Raw genomic sequence first — 18,516 nt, 5'->3', positions numbered from 1 at the left:
CACCAGATGCATGTACTGAATTTGAATCTATATCAAGAACAAAACAGTGTGGTATGTCATCATGTGCGAAGTTAGCTGTTTGTAGACCGTTTAGATATTTAATGTTGTGCCAGATAACAAGGTCGATAGGTGACTTTCGAACCGCAGATACACCTACAGTTCATCATGAATACAATCAAAATATTTGTGATGCGATGTTGAAGTTTCCGAAGAGGTTTCCGTAGAGAGAGTATTCGCGTTTTACTGAAAAAAAAAATATCGTTAGTTCATTAAATTCTGTATGCAGTTCCACACGCGAAGGAACGCTGAGTAATAGTTGGGTGGAAAACCATTTAGACAGCTGGAATAATTGGAATTATCATTGAGCTAAAGTAGTCCATATGCTCCATCAGAATTTCTCAGTCACAAAAAAGGAAAAAACTTGTTTTCCCAGAATTACGTGTGTTAGTTATCGCTGATGTTAGCGACGGTTGTAGCATTTTTGAAATGTCACTTATAATTGTATTAATTTATATGTGGTGTCATTGCCGTCTCTTGTGGTAACCGTTTCGTATAGTCAAATGACTGCACCGAAAAGAGGTTAGAGGCTCCGCAAGGAAGCTACATCTCTTGGAAGGCACGCTCATTACCTTAGATGCATGGTAATAGGTAATGTTTGGAGATATTCTGTTGTGGGTTGCTACGTAACCTCTGTAACGTAATTCTTACGGAGTTTTACTAAATCTCATGCTGTAATAGATTACCAATCACTTTCAATTTAGTAATGTTATCACAGAGCACCACTGGTGCCGAACTTGTGTCTGCAAAGGAACCTTACACAATCACAAGCTGTACCCACTTGGCATCGATAAATATATGAACATTTCTGATACAGTCATGGACTTTGTGTAATTCATTTGATAGAGACCTGACTTCTCTGAGTTCAATAATTATAACCAGTATGTGTGCTAATCGGATCTGAATGGACTGGCTTATCTATTTGATGTACAGCGGTAACTGTCATGCACGCAGCTGTCAACCATGCAATTGCTCGGATATTTATTTCATTAACATGTAGTGTTGGAAACGTCTTTAAAATAATGAAACAATCGTACAAACATAAATGCTTAAGGTAAATGTAAATGTCGTGCGACTTGGGCCTCCCGTCGGGTAGACCGTTTGCTGGGTGCAAGTCTTTCGATTGACACCACTTCGGCTACTTGTGCGTCGATGGGGATGAAATGATGATGATTAGGACAACGCAACACCCAGTCCCTGGCCGGAGAAAATCTTTCAGCCGTGAATCGAACCTGGGCCCTGAGAACTGCCAATTTCTCGCGCTGGCCACTGAGCTATCCGGGGAGGGCAATGCTTAAGGTACAAATATGTAAGTACAGCATCTCTGACAGCGTTCAGGTGTAACGACAAGCGCCGGCACCATGATCAAGAACGCTAGAGCAGAGAAGGCTGTGAGATGACGTCAGCCAGTAGCTCGCTGACTAGGATCGCACCACGACAGGAGCGGCCTCTATCCGAAGAGAATATAAGCGCCGCTCCTGCCAGCCTCGGCCGGACAGTAAAAGACGCGCACCAGTAGACCCGTATTAGAAACCGAGCACTAGAAGGGAGGCGTGATTGTTATCCACATGGACTTGTGTGAATTATTTGCAAGGACATTGTATGTAGCAAAGGACATCAATTGTGTGCATGTCGCCAATTGCTTGCGACCCAAAGTTAAGTATTGTCAATCTACTTTATTGTAATACAAATAATTTATGTGATTTGCTTGAATTTTTGTATAGCTATCCGAGAAAGCAGCATCCTTTAGGCACCCTATACATTTTTTGTACGCCGGGTGCAGTTCCTTCGCATCTCTGCAATGTGAAATTGTAAACGTCTGTGGGGCAAAACCTCTGCATAGCTCCGTAGACAGCTATTGTTTCCGCCTACAGCGCTTTACGCCACGTAGGTGAAAGTTGTCAAAAGTGCATCAAGATGTCAGGAAGTTCCTTAAGCTGACGAGACTGTAGGAGTATCTTAGTAGCAAGGCGTAAATGTATTAAAACTTCATGCAATACTGGTGCACTTTTCACGCTTCGAGTTGTTTATAAAGTTATATCTCTTGAACTATGAAAGGTTAGTGGTTCTTACCCACACATATTGTTGCCTAACTATAGGGAATACATGTACCATGTTTGGTGGAAATCTGCCCACAGCTCAGGAGGACAAGTGGATTTTTACACACACACACACACACACACACACACACACACAAACATATACACATGTATAAAATGTCTGCTGACACTTCCTGGCGATGGTAGAGGGCTTTTAATATCGCTACGCCCCTGTGAGACAGCAAGGAATAGCCACGTAGCCGTGTGCATGTCATGTTTGTTGCCTATAGTCCAGTCATCTGCTCCTTTTGGAAGGGTACAATTAAAGTCACTGATTCGCTTGTAAAATATCGTTCTCCGCTTAGAGACAAACATTCTGCAGGCTTTCGAGTTGGATAACACTCTGTCGTTTTACTGGAATTGGAAATATACAGACGAAGCGCATCTGGCTAGTTCGGTGAAATTTCATTGTCGAGAGACCGATGAATGCAGTAAAAAGAACCACAATGTTGCTGGGAAGCGTCAGCGAACGTTTTGTCTCTAACAAAAGTTGTTTTCTTTCATCCACAACGCTGTCTGTCAGCCATAAAGGTACGATTTGAAGCCTTTGAAACACTCATTACATACGGATTGATTGTACACACATAAAAAAAAAGTTTTGCGTCACCTCGGTTCCGAAAGTTCCGGAACTTGTACAGAAAATTGGAATACAGATAAACACAAACATCATTTCCGCACTTTTTATTGTTCACGAAAAGCACACATTGCACGTTGTACCACCATACAGCGAGACCTTCAGGTGGTGGTCCAGATTGCTGTACACACCGGTACCTATGATACCCAGTAGCACGTCCTCTTGCATTGATGCATGCCTCTATTCGTCGTGGCATACTATACACAAGTTCATCAAGGCACTGTAGGTCCAGGTTGTCCCACTCCTCAACGGCGATTAGTCGTAGATCCCTCAGAGTGGTTGGTGGGTCACGTCGTCCATAAAAACAGCCCTTTTCAATTTACCTCAGAGATATTCGATAGGGTTCATGTCTGGAGAACATGCTGGCCATTCTGGTTGACCGATTTCGTTATCCTGAAGGAAGCCATTCACAAGATGAGCATGATGGGGGAGGGGGGCGGGGCAATGGCCATGAAGACGAATGCCTCGCCAATATGCTGCAAATATGGTGGCACTATCGGTCAGAGGATGGCATTCATGTATCGTACAGCCATTACGGCGCCTTCCATGACCGCGAGTGGCATACGTCAGCCCCACATAATGCCACCCCAATACAACAGGGGACCTCCACCTTGGCTGCACTAGCTGGACAGTGTATCTAAGGCGTTGAGCCTGACCGTGTTTCCTCCAAACACGTCTCCGACGATTGTCTGGTTGAAAGCATATGCGACACTCATCGGTGAAGAGAATTAATGCAAAACCTGACCGGTCCATTTGGCATGTTGTTGGGTCCGTCTGTACCGCGCTGCATGGTGTCGTGGTTGCAAAGATGGACCTCGCCATGGACATCGGAAGTGAAGTTCCGCATCATGCAGCCTATTGCGCACAGTTTGAGTCGTAACACGACGTCTTGTGGTTGCACGAAAAACATTGTTCAACATGGTGGTGTTGTTGTCAGGGTTCCTCCGAGCCATAATCCGTAGGTAGCGGTCATCTACTGCAGTTGTAGCCCTTGGGCGGTCTCAGCGAGACATGTTATCGAAAGTTCCTGTCTGTATCTCCTCCATGTCCGAACCACATCGGTTTGGTTCACTCCGAGACGCATGTACACTTTCCTTGTTGAGAGCCATTCTTGGCACAATATAACAATGCGGACGCGATTGAACCGCGGTACTGACCGTCTAGGCATTGTTGAACTACAGACAACACGAGTTGTGTACCTCCTTCCTGGTGGAATGACTGGAACAGATCGGCTGTCAGATCCCCTCCGTCTAATAGGCGCTGCTCATGTATGGTTGTTTACATCTTTGGCCGGGTTTAGTGACATCTCTGAACAGTCGAAGGGACCGCGTCTGTGATAAAATATACACAGTCAACGTCTATCGTAATGAGGTCAGGGAACTGGGATGATGCAAAACCGTTTTTGATGTGTGTAATTGAAATTCCACTTTAAAAATGCTGTAAACAATATACCACTGCTCAGAAAGACGCCGAATTTGATAGCAATGTTATCGAAAAAGGGGGAAAGGTCGAGGAAGAAAAACAAATTTCACAAAAATTTTACCGTGTTCGTAATACTCTTTTACAATAATGGGGACTGTGGACCAATAGTTCTGCAGAATTAGCGGACTTTTACGGGTATGGAAAAGAGAGTTATTCCGATGTGTACCAACAAATTCGAAAAGACTGCCTCTTTTGAAGTGCAGTCGGTAGAAGACGTGACCGCAGCGCTAGAGGAGGGGTCGACGGGTGGTGTGTAAACATGCAGTGCGCGGGGAGTTGTCCGACGGTCTACGTGCCTGCTAGCATGTTGTATGGCATCCTACAAAACATCCTGCATTGTTATTCATGCTGGAATTCAATATCGTGTTGGCCCACCCTTAGCCTTGATGAAAGCTTTTACTCTCGCAGGCATAGGTTCCACCAGGTGCTGGGAAGGTTTCTTGGAGAATGTCAGCCCATTCTTCTCGGAGTGCTGCACTGAGGAGAGGTATCGATGTCGGTCGGTGAGGCCTGTCAGGAATTCGGCGTTCCAAAACCTTCCACAGTTGTTCTACAGGATCCAGATCAAGACTCTGTGCAGGCCAGTCCATTACAGAGATGTTATTGTCATGTAACCACTACGCCACAGACCGTGCATTATGAACAGGTGCTCGATCATGTTGAAAGATTCAATTGCCATCCCCGCATTTTTCTTCAAGAGTGGGAAGACAGAAGGTGCTTAAAAGACCCATGTAGACCTATGCAGTGATAGTGCCACGCAAAACAACAAGGGGTGCAAGCTCCCTCTATAAAAAACACGACCACATCATAACTGCACCGCCTCCGAATTTTACTGCTGTCACTATACACGCTGGCGGATGACGTTCACCGGACATTCGCCATACCCACACCCCGCCATCGGATCGCCACATCGTGCACAATGATACTTCACTCCACACGAGGTTTTTCCACTGTTCAGTCGTCCAATGTTTATGGTCCTTACACCAAGCGAGTAGTCGTTTGGCATTTATCGGCTGGATATGTGGCTTATGAGCAGCCACTCCATCATGAAATAAAAAGTTTCTCACCTCTAGCCTAACTATCATAGTACTTGCAGTGGATCCTGATACAGCTTGGAATTCTTGTGTGATGGTATGGATAGATGTCTGCCTTCTTACATTACACTTCCGTCTTCAACTGTCGGTCAACAGACAAGGTCGGCCTGTAAGCTTTTGTCCTGTACGTGGCCCTTCACGTTTCCACTTCTCTATCACATCGGAAACAGTGGACCTAGGGATGTTTAGGAATGTGGAGATCTCGCGTATAGAAGTGTGACATAAGTGACACCCAATCTTCTGACCACGTTGGAAGTCCGTGAGTTCCGCAGAGTGCCCCGTTCTACTCTCGCACGATGTCTGATGACTACTGAGGTCGCTTACATGAAGTACCTGGTAGTAGGTGGCGGCAAAATGCACCTAATATGAAAAACGTAGGTTTTTCGATCACATAGTGTAGGTGTTCGTTCTTTTCGCAAGCTATGCGAGATTGGAATAATAGATAATTGTGATGGTGATGTGATGAACCATCTGCTAGGCACCTAACTGTGATTTGCAGAGTATCCATGTCGATGTAGATACTTCATACGTGGCAGGCTCCAAACATTACGCTACGACGAAAACAACTGTATTAAGAGGTAGTCTCATTACGTGAATAAAGAAACTTGGGCTGGGGAAGACGATAATTGTGAAATGAAAGAAAAAGTTATCAAAAGTACTCATTGTTTCCGCAAATCGTTGTGGATTCCCTAATTTCGGGTGACATTGACTCCAAAATTAATAGCCCTGTCTCTTAAAAAAGCTTCCACTGGTATATGCACATACCACAGTACATGTTGTAAGGAAAAGTCTTTGTGGGAGACATAACGTTGCAGTATACCTGTTCTCTTTGTGTTGGGGAAACGTAATCAACTTTTATGATGGTCATGTGCAGACTGAAGCGATGAATGAGAATTGGTACCTTCGTCGGGATTCGAACCATGGACTCCTGCTCACTACATGTATGTGCTAACCACTAGACCACCCCAGGACAGTGGGGTTGGACAACAGCACGGGATACCCTAGTACGACTCTATCCTCGATCCAAATTTCCATTCACGCCACCACCCACTTCACATTGCCCTAGACGCGAACAGAATTGCAGAAGCTCTTCGTTCATCGCTTCTCCCTGCATACATACGTCATAGATATTTGAGGCTTGAAACAGATCTCTGGAACCATACAGCTTCGTTTAATTAACTTTTGTGAGAGAATCACTGCTTTAATAAAACTGCATCATTTATTCATTTTTAAATCCACAAAAAATCCCATCTCGTTTCCATGTCCTCCTACATAAATTAATATTACCTAGGAGCTGTAGTTCGAATGCAGCTATAAAATGGAAATTAAGTTAAAAAATAAGCAAATAAAAGTAAATAAGATAAACTTATGCACGTTAAACATTATTAGTTATACTAATCCAAATATGCTGATGCATTGGAATCTAAAATACGCCAGGAAACATTCCTCAGTGTATGATAATGTGCAATAGGTACGAGAAATTCATAACCATCATTACCTAAAATATTGCGATGTTTAACACCGCATTTGAACCGTGTGCACATGAAAATTACTTGTGTTATTTGTCAATGTTGGCAGTGATTCATAGCTTCTACCCATAAATAGGTTTTATTGTGACCTTTTCTTTCATTCCATATAGAGATTAAACCCTGCTCATTATATCTATCTGTGGTATGGTACCCATGCTTCGAGTATAACTGGACCACCTTTGTCAAATTCAGATGTCTCATACTCATTGAGGTGGCGAATTTTTATGTCAGACCTTATTTTACCCATTGTTGTGCGGCATCCCGACGTGGCATTGACTCGACAAGTCTTTGAAAATGCTCTGCAACTATATTGAGCCATATTGCCTCTAAAGCCGCCCATAATTGTGAACGTATTGCCAGTGCAATATTTTGTGCACGAACTGACCTCTCGGTTATGACCCATTTGCGTTCGATGTGTAAGTAGGCTGTTTAGGTTTTTTTATTTGTAACACCACCTCTGTATGAAAATCACTGGCTGTGCTGTGTGCAGTCTGTGGCTGCTTGGCTTTGTTGTAATACTCGCCATTGTAGCGTTGGGCAGTTGGCTCCTAGCAGCGCGTAGCGTTGCGCAGTTGGAGGTGCGCCGCCAGCAGTGGTGGATGTGGGGAGAGAGATGGCGGAGTTTTAAAATTTGTAAGACTGGATGTCATGAACTGATATATATATATTATGACTCTTAAGGTAAATATATTGTTTGTTCTCTATTAAAGTCTTTCATTTGCTAACTATGCCTATCAGTAGTTAGTGCCTTCCGTAGTTTGAATCTTTTATTTAGCTGGCAGTAGTGGTGCTCGCTGTATTGCAGTTGTTCGAGTAACCAAGATTTTTGTGAGGTAAGTGATATGTGAAAGGTATAGGTTAATGTCAGTCAGGGCCATTCTTTTGTAGGGATTTTTGAAAGTCAGATTGCGTTGCGCTAAAAATATTGTGTGTCAGTTTAAGGACAGTCGTGTATAATTGTTCTAAGGGGACGTTTCATATGTCGACCCTTAGCCGAGGATACCTCACTGGAATCTTCTGATTTTTTCTTGTAGTTTGTGTAATTAGTGTAGATTTTGTTTATTGCTAGCACGTAATTCTAGAGAGAATCTCCTTTGTAGTTGTAGTCTTTCATTGTTGTACTGTAAAACAGTTGTGGCATGCATGTAGATTTGCACCAAGTATTTCTCAGCTGCGCTTGCAATTAACTAGATATTATTTTCAGTGCTATGTTAATGTGTTCTCTTATTTTTGCTCTTCAAATTGAGTTTTTCTGTGTTGTCGTGTGAAATATTGTGACAATAATGGCGTGTGAAAAACGTAATACTAGGCTCCAAAGTAAACTGAGAAATGGCAGTAAAGACGAAAGCAGTGTGTTATCACCACGATGTAATGAGTTAACTAATGTTCAAAGTAGTAATTTGGTAAAAGTGCATAGGGAAATGGAGCGGGCTGCAAATAATGGTGTAGACAGTGAAACAATTAGTGAACAGGGAAGCATTATCGATCGATCGGTCGGCAACAGCTCGCCTCAGGATTCCGAAATGACAGGACACAATCTTGCAAATACTGTAGATTCGGGTTTTGGGTCCTCACCGTTTTCTCAAATGAGTCAAGACACATTTTATGCTTGTCAAAATGTAAATGTTGCCGGTGAAAATACACTGCCAAAAAGCATAGAGAAACAGATTCCAGACACTAATATATTATTATTGATATTAATGCAGCAAATGAAAAAAAATTAGAGACAAACACAGCAACAGTTAGACACAATGGAACAAAATCTTCAAAAGTTTGACACAATCGAACAAAATCTTCAAAAGTCAGACGCAATGGAACAACACCAGAGACAAACACAGCAAAAGCTTCAAAAGTTACACACAATGGAACAACACCAAAGACAAATACAGCAACAGTTAGACGCAATGGAACAAAAGCTTCAAAAGTTAGACTCAGTGGAACATACGCTTGAACAAACACGTGAAGATTTTACTACTGAATTACATAAAATCGAATCGAAATGTCAGAAACTCTGTAATGACGTAAAAACACAAATTAGTGAGCATTTCCAACCTATTTTTTAGAGGCATGAAAATTCATTAGAGAATCACAAGGCAGCCATAAAAAAACTGCAAACTATTGTTCATGAAAATCATGAGACCGTGCAAGCTAAAATTGACTCAGTTGCATCTACCGATTCGGTTACGCAACTTTCAAAGACTCAGGAAAACTTAAAGGACACATTAGATACTCTGAAAATTGGTTCAGAAAGATACATGGAGGAAATCAGTTCATTATCAGAGAAAGTAGTTGAACTTTCGGTTCAGCTAAATAATTTATCTGCGGAGGTAGATGATAATCTGAATGACACAAAACCGGTAGTCTTTAATGACACAGAAGAGTTCGAACAAATTAGGAAACTCAAACAAAATCAGAATCAAATTAATACTCAACACCAAAGAAAAATCCTGGAAGTACAAGATCAGTCGACACAGATAATACAAGAATTACATATTTCAGAGGACACCCGCGCTCCAATACGCAAAGAAGGACATAGAAATACTGAACAGAAACAAAATAATAACACAGGGCCCTTCGGAATTTTTTAATGAAATTGGCAAAGTACACCGAGTTTTGAGATGGAACCGTCGAAACGACGTAACAATACCGACATGCGACTCGCCGACATGGTGATTTTGACTATAAGCGTTTATTACTTCGCGTAAATTCAAAACATTTAAGAATTCCGGCAACGACATTCATCCACAAGCGTGGCTTCATCAATTCTCTCATTGTTTCCCTCCCAACTGGTCATTAGAGCACAGATTAAAATTTATGTGTGTCTATTTAGAGAACGAACAAGCTGTAAGAACGCGATCGGTCATTCACGATTGTCACAGTGAAGGAGAATTTTATCATGCATTCCTCTTAGCATATTGGTCTCAAGCTACACAAGACCGAGTAAAACATAGCATCATTATGATGAAACATTTCGAACAATCTGAATTTTCCAGTCTTGTGAAATATTTTGAAATCATGTTACATAAGAATCAGTATCTTTCAAACCCATACAGCCATTCAGAACTCATCCGAATTTGCTTAATCAAATTACCTGAACATTTACGACAGATTATTTTAGCAGGACGTTGCAAAGACGACATTGAAGGTTTTCAGGGACTGTTACAAGAACTGGAAATTGACACTGACAATCGCGAAACGCGAAAACAGGAGCACAACAATTACAGGTCACACCTGTCAGAATTACGGGATGACAAAAATAATACACGACAAGGCTATTCGTACAACGTAAATCGTGACCAAAACAGACACCACCCATATGACAACCGTTGGCAGAGTAGTTATAATTACAGGGAACGATCACCTCTCCGTGGTAATGACTATCACAGAGACAATCAGAGAAACAGACAATATGGAAACCAAAATAATTATCATGAAGGGAGACAGAATAACTTAAGACGCAACGGTCCAGCGCGCAGTTACGATTCAGGGAGAAATTCTCCACCACGTGACCGACAAGAAAGAAACTATGGAATCTACCGACATGACGACACACGATATGATCGTAACGACAGACCTGAATTGCAACAGAACTGGCGGGATTCATACAGAGCAGGTCCCTCTCGACAAGGTGAATTTGTAGAAGTTAGGTCCCCAAATCCCATTAACGACGCGCGCCAACAAAGACACAATAGGCAATGACTCATACCGCTGGCAGCCACAAAACGTACTTATGAAACTGACGACGCAGCTGCCGTAGCTAGTAATTACGTAAAAATGGAAGACATTAGAGACATCTTACTCCAGGAACACGACGTAAAACATAACAGCATTGCATATCCTGAGATTCACATTACTGTAAATGACGTAAAATTTACGGCAGTACTTGACTCGGGCAGTCCCATTTCAGTAATTAGTGAAACAACTTCTAGAAAATGCAACAAATCGAACAATTGCCCCACACTTCCGTTACACAAGATTAAATTACAAGGTTGCAGTCTTTGGAAAAAGTGTAGATGTACGCCAACAAACCAACTTAGAATTCTTTTGTCAAAGCCACAGCTTCTCTATGAACTTTCTTATTGTTCCATTATTGTCGACGGAAATTATACTGGGAGTAGACTTTTTGAATGAATACAAAGCAATCTTAAACTTTCACGATGCTGAAATAAGTTTAGAGAAAGAAGGTAAGTCAATAGCTTTGAAATTGGAAGATTGGCTCTCAAACCATGACGAGGAAATTAATCGGTTTTACCTTCTGTTAGACAACAGTTCGGAAGTTTCTACGGATATAGACACTAACAATCACTCTGCAAGTACTGACACAGATGATATCGACGGCATATTTGAAACTAATGAGTTAATTCAGAATAAAATTCAAACAATTGAGAATTGTAATGACACTGATAGGCAGGACCTTTTTGAGATTTTACAAGCACATTCCACAGTTTTTACTCACAAAACAGTAACAATCAAGGGATTTCAGTACCAATTTTGTGTTCGTGAGCATACTAAATTCTGTGTTAGACCATACGTAATTCCAGCACATTATAGGGACCGTGTTAGAACAGAAATGCAATCTATGCTTGACGAGGGCATTATTGAGCCTGCAGTAAGCTCATACAACAATCCATTACATGTTGTTGAGAAGAAAAATGGGTCCATCAGGTTTGTCTTAGATCGAGACAAATCAATACTATCATTATTCCTGAAACAGACAGGCCGCAATCGTTGGAAGAACTTCTTCAAAATTTTAATGGTGTGAAAGTGTTGTCTTCCATTGATCTGAGATCCAGCTTTTATCAGATCGAACTTCATCCAGAATGTAGAAAATACACAGCTTTCCTTTGTTTCGGCGTTAGTTATCAGTTTAGGAAACTTCCTTTCGGTTTGAACAATTCTTCGACAGCATTCATTCGCGGGCTAAATTCCATATTACCTGAGTTCTTAAAACGTCACATCATCTTATACGTGGACGATATTCTGATAGCAGAAGCCTCATGGGAACAACATAATCGCATCCTCAACAGCGTGTTACGTATTTTTGCAGAATCTGGAATTACAGTTAACTTGGAAAAGTCTGAATTCGATGGGACAAAGGTGAAGTTTTTGGGACATATTATTTCTTCTGAAGGCATTCAGCCGGATCCTGAAAAGTTAGAAGCAATCAGAGCCATTCCAGTTCCATCCACAAAAAACAAGTCCGCAGTTTTCTAGGTCTCGTAAACTTTTACCGTCGTTTTTTGAATATGCAAATTCTAGTTACACCAAAACTTTGTTCTCTCTCTGGAAAAAATACTATTTGGAACTGGGACGAACAAGCACAGTTGGAATTCAATTCTTTGAAAGAATCGCTACTTAACGCGCCAATACTAGCTCATCCAGATCTCTCACAAGATTTCTGCCTTAGCACGGATTCTTCTAAAGTCGGTCTTGGTGCCCATTTATTTCAAGAAGCCACAGAAAATGACATTACTGTTCAGAAAACCGTTGCTTTTGCTAGCCGAGTTCTAACAAAATCAGAAAAAAAATATTCCATTACTGAATTAGAAGCTTTAGCTATCGTTTGGGCATTTAACAAATTCCGTTTCTTTCTTTATGGTAAGCACGTATAAGTATACAGTGATCATCGTGCATTACAATTTCTTATGTCTTCAAAATTAAATCATGACAGGTTAAAACGTTGGGCATTGTTTCTGCAAGAATTCCACTTCACAATAGTCTACATTCCCGGCAAGGAGAACATTTTTGCGGACGCACTGTCACGCGCACCGGCTGGGCTTGAGAAAAGTAACACAGAAGGCAACCTCGAGAAAAATTTCAGTTTTCTTTACATTCAGAAAGTCGCCTTTGAAAACTTCATCACCACATCTTTAAAGGACATTGCTCATGAACAAGATAAAGATCCGATTTGGAAAGACATCTAAAGTAAATGGCATGAAAAGACACACACACAAATTCGGCATTATTATCTGGTTAGAAACAACTTACTGTTCAAACGATGCACAGTTGATGACAAGCTATGGGTACTTTGCATTCCAGACGATTTTGTTAATAAGCTCATTTGGTACATTCATTACAGCTATGCACATTTTGGTCCACGAAAATGTTATCATATTCTTCGAACGACTTGCTATTCTAACAGTATGGAAAAGAGAATTCGAAGAGTCTTGTCTATTTGTAAACTTTGTCAAAAGGCGAAACCTATCATTCATTCTGAATTAAAAGAATTTGCTGCTGTTGATCTCTTGGGTCCGCTTGTCAGAACATTTAATGGATTTTCGTATGTTCTGGTCGCTGTTGAACTTACTCCAAAATTTGTTTCTCTCACTCCGTTATGTAAAGCCAGTGCACGGTCTGTATCCAACGCCTTTGTTAAAAATTTCTTACGTGAAGTTGGACACGTTAGTAAAGTCATTTCAGATAACGGACCGCAATTCAGATCTGCTGTTTGGTCACGCATGCTTCGTAACCATAAAATCAAATCTGTTTTTATTTCATTGTTCTCACCACATTGTAACCCGTCTGAACGGATTATGAAAGAAATCAATAAGCTTTGCAGACTTCATTGTCACAGAAAGCATAAGCTTTGGGACAGATATTTACACTTATTACAAAACGTGCTGAATGAAATGCCTCATGACTCCACTGCTTTACCACCTGTTCTTGTACTGAAGAATAAAGAACCACGAAAAGAATCAGAGAGCTTGTACCTTTTCCGAATACACGTAAACTTCGACACAAAGACATAATTGATTTGGCTATTAAAAATATTAATTCTGCTGCAGACAAAAGGAGAAAATTCATTGTCACATAAGAAGAAACACTTGAGTCACAAATTCGTTCTAGTTTACAATGGACCTTACAGAATCCGACGTATAACACATGATAATTGCGTTGAAGATGAAACTCTGCGTACTAGGAAGAGTAAAGGTTTACACCACATTTCACGTGTAAAACCGTTTATTGAAATATAATCTGGTTTTTAACTTTGCCTTTGCCACAAAACATATCATTTCACATTTCTAGTATGCTTTGTCACACTGAGAAACTGTTAACATCAACAATGTTTTGAAGTTAACTATCCAGTTTAGAACCTAGGGAACATTTTTAAACAGAAATTACGAATGCATTGTTTTAGTGAACAGACGACACATTGTTGTTATTTGTACATTCTTGCTTGTTAGTTGCACGATCACGTAACGACTATAAGGCTTACATACTTAGAACATTTACCAGTACTGCTAATGATATTTTAATGCAACATTCTGGTTTACTTGAAAATACATTCTTTATTTGAAGTACATTCGGTGAGATTAAAGATGGCTTAGCATTTGGTTTCCCTGATAGCTACACGATTATATCACGACGCTACTAATGTGTGACACAGTTTACATTGTGCTTTTGCGGTGTCTCTGTTTTATATCTGCACAGTTTTTCTGAATTTTTCTGGAAAGGAAAACATAACATGTTTTAGTAGTAACTTTGTGGTATAGCTACAACGAGACAGCCTTTTCTGTAGCACAACAATACCTTACAGTACAGTACTTACTTCATCACGGCAATAAGCGTAGTAACTACGACATCTATATGCAAAGCATTTCACTTTTGTTTATCATAAGGTAAGTACATTGACTTCTGCAGAACTTAGCTTTCGGAGGACGATAACTACGACACTTCCACAGAGATTATCTTACAACACGACGCACAGTTTATCGCTACAGTACACGTAGTTGAGTGATTAATTTTGTACTTAAAACATTTATTTTTAAAGATATTTGAAGTACAATGATACAAAGGTTTTCCATGATACATTTCATTCTATTGCTGTAATCTGTAACACCTGAGGATATAATTACATTAATCCTCAGGGGGTACACGATTACTTTGTGTACCATGTGTTTGGCAAGCACAAGGAGCCCTGACTAATATGGTATTTGCTTATACAACTTTACACATCGGTACCATATTTCTCTAACACAGAATTACACAGCTATGTGATCATTTAACTAAGGGAGACAAATATTTATTTTACTACATCAGTGACAGATGTTTACGTAATTACACTGTTGGATAACTTCAGACTTATGTAATTGTATTTTGTCTGTACTTTTTGAAATGTTCATATTTTTTCGGAACCGTTGTGATACTATGAGAGCTTTGAATGATGTATTTGGTATGAGATCATGATTTTTAAAGTACGTTTGAGGTAGATGACACTTTTGACATGAGCAGAGAATTTTTTTTAGGTTTTTAAATTATTGGAAGAAGCTACGACGATTTTGAGATTTGGCTGAGGTTTTATGATGTTATGATGACGATGTGTATTATGCTGTTGCGGTATGTTTATGATCAATAAGCTGATGCTATATGAGTTATTTAATTATGCTATGTATCTGTTGTGATGAAATATTGAAGAAGTGTCGACGAATAAGGTAAGGAATAGTGAGTAGTGGTTAGGGACTCTGGTTTGTGAAAAAGATTGTTTGAAACCAAGAATCGTACTTTAAGAGTTATGAAATATATGTAAATGCGTGAATGTATTACAATGCCGACGAAAATTTTTTGGACACTGTTATATCAATAGGATTTTGTTCCTACAGATGAATAACGTAAATTCTTGACCTGTGAAATTTTTTACATGAGACTGTCACTGTAGCGGAAACTTTTGTCGTAAATATTTCGCTTTGAAAGGTAAGTGACCGTGGCGTAATGCGTTGTGAGCAACCAGGTGTGCCAGCCGCCTTGAGAAAAAGTCATTAGTGTGTGCCTTTCAGAGGCACAGATGAAAAAAATGGAGGCCATTAACCTCGCTGTTGACATTCCTTTGTAGAAAGCATCGTAAACACGACACGCCCAAACTTGAAAACATATGATTACACTGTGAAGCTCTTAATTTATGATATTTACTGAAATGAAATGATGAGACACATTTTATATCTATTGTATGTCTAGCTGAGAGATTGCTCATTTTGTTTAATATCCAGTTTCTATCTGCACTGCAGCATTGGTTAAAATAAAATTTAATAGACGTACTAATATCACTATTTTCTGTCTACAGACCCAGTAAAGAATCATTTTATGATTTACTTTCTTAGAAAAGAGAGCACAAATAGACATTTCCTTTCACAGGTATGGTATAAATAATTTGTGTACGATTTGGTAACTTATCTGCTAGCGTATGTTCTCGTGATGCATCACTCTAGTGTTAAGATGTGACATAGGTATTAAACATTTTCACTGTAATATTTTTTCTGCTTCCGCTTTGTCATGTTTGGATATAAGTTACTGCATTTGCTGCTGCTGTTTGCCAGGCTTAATGTTACTGAATTTGACTTTGTATTACTCTGTTAAGCCAGTTTTACTAGGTATTTATTTTTCTTGTTTGCTGCACAGCGCCTTATATTAGTTGTAATATTGCAATTGCTTTACCAATTTCCATTTTTTGGGTCATTGCTGTTTCTGTTAATTTGTTTTGCGCTGATGCATTGCCTCGTCCCTTAGTTTAGCATCTGAGTTCAGTAGCTTTAAGTTAGCTTAAGATGGGGTACACTATAAAAGAGAACGAGTTGTAATGAATTGGAAGAAATGTAGTGAGAAGCTATAAGAAAATGATTTGGTCAAAAAAGTAGTGTACAGTGGAGAAAAACTATTTTTGAAAGAGGATGTGAACAGAATACAGAAAGCATGCTTGGATAGGATTTTTTTTTGACTGGAGCAAATGTTGACATAAGAGGGACGATCTATGGAATGAAGTTTTGGGTTGGACAGCAGTACCAAATGTTACCCTTAAAACAAACCCTGTCCTTTCCTTTTGTGTTATCCCACTATGTGTTTGTGTACACTTGTGTATTTGTTTTCTTCCTGTCTCTATGTACTGTTTCATAGAATGTTTTCTCTTCTAATGCTAAGGTACAATCACTATGATGAGGAATACTGCTATCCTCAAATATAATTTGCATTAATAACATGTTATTTACTTCGTAAAGATGTTTACACATTATTTATTCTGTTTTGTTCTAAAGCTCATGTGTGAAGATGATGTTTCAAAAGTTATTCTGATCTTGTATGTATGTACTTATGTTGTAATTTTTGTAACACTGATGTATTTGTTATTTCGATTCTTTGTAAAGCCTATATTACTGCAAATGATGTATTTTGTACCTTGGCTATTGTATTCTTCTGTTATAAAATGCTAATTGACACCAGTTCATCCAATTAAGTAACTTGTAAGTTATATTTCACTGAACACGTTTCTGTTGGTCATAGTATATGGACAATATGTGAGAAGTAGGGACAAATAGCGTTTGTACGTGTGTTAATAATTTAGCAAGGGACTGGTTAACAGCGTTGCTGGTTCTAAGGATATTCCAAAAAGTTTTGTGAGTACACAATTGGTGGTTTATGGACTTGCTATACTCTTTGCAAGACTCTTCGATGGTGGTTGTGCACCGGCACAGTCAACAAATTACTGCTGGCCGTCTCTACATGGACTACAGTGGGTCTGCATCTTTGATGGCCCACCAATACCATTATTTCTACAAGGACTGCAGTGGATCTGCATCTCTGGTGGCCCACCAATATCGTAATCTCTACCGGGTCTACAGTGGGTCTGCTCTGTGATGACCTAGCTACCAATAATCTTCAAAACTTCGACTGACTCTGCTGTGGGTTTGCTTTTGCTCTATTGTGGCCCATTACCTGTCTGCATGTCAAGAGTCAGCACTGTATTTATATTGGAAGGACAACACTACTTCAAGAATGCATGGAAATCCACTGCTTCCGTGTGCATTTTCTTTTACTGCTCAGACTTTGAGAAAAACACTGCTATTTTACTGTGATGAATGACCAGGACTGTCTTTATGGACTGTGAGAAAATTTTAGCTTTTGACCAACATTGTATCAATAAGTGTGTGCATTTGATTTCTTTGTTATTGTAATTATAATTATGAAAAATTTTTCATATCTGTATTGGCCAGTGCCCCAAACAATTTGTAAATTTTTTTGTGGGGAGCGTGGGGGCTATGTAAGTAGGCTGCTTAGGTTTTTTTTATTTCTAACACCACCTCTGTATGAAAATCACTGGCTGTGCTGTATGCAGTCTGTGGCTGCTTGGCATTGTTGTAATACTCGCCATTGTAGCGTTGGGCAGTTGGCTCTTAGCGGCGCGTAGTGTTGTGCAGTTGGAGGTGAGCCGCCAGCAGTGGTGGATGTGGGGAGAGAGATGGCGGAGTTTTGAAATTTGTAAGACTGGATGTCATGAACTGATATATATATTATGACTCTTAAGGCAAATACATTGTTTGTTCTCTATTAAAATATTTCATTTGCTAACTATGCCTGTCAGTAGTTAGTGCCTTCCGTAGTTTGAATCTTTTATTTAGCTGGCAGTAGTGGTGCTCGCTGTATTGCAGTTGTTCGAGTAACCAAGATTTTTGTGAGGTAAGTGATATGTGAAAGGTATAGGTTAATGTCAATCAGGGCCATTCTTTTGTAGGGATTTTTGAAAGTCAGATTGCGTTGCGCTAAAAATATTGTGTGTCAGTTTAAGGACAGTCGCGTATAATGGTTCTAAGGGGACGTTTCAGATGGAATACCTGTCGGGCTATCTGGTTGGCCAAATC

Source organism: Schistocerca gregaria, chromosome 2 (genome assembly GCF_023897955.1).
Source record: "Schistocerca gregaria isolate iqSchGreg1 chromosome 2, iqSchGreg1.2, whole genome shotgun sequence".
Taxonomy (NCBI): domain Eukaryota; kingdom Metazoa; phylum Arthropoda; class Insecta; order Orthoptera; family Acrididae; genus Schistocerca; species Schistocerca gregaria.
This window is presented reverse-complemented; position numbering follows the sequence as displayed.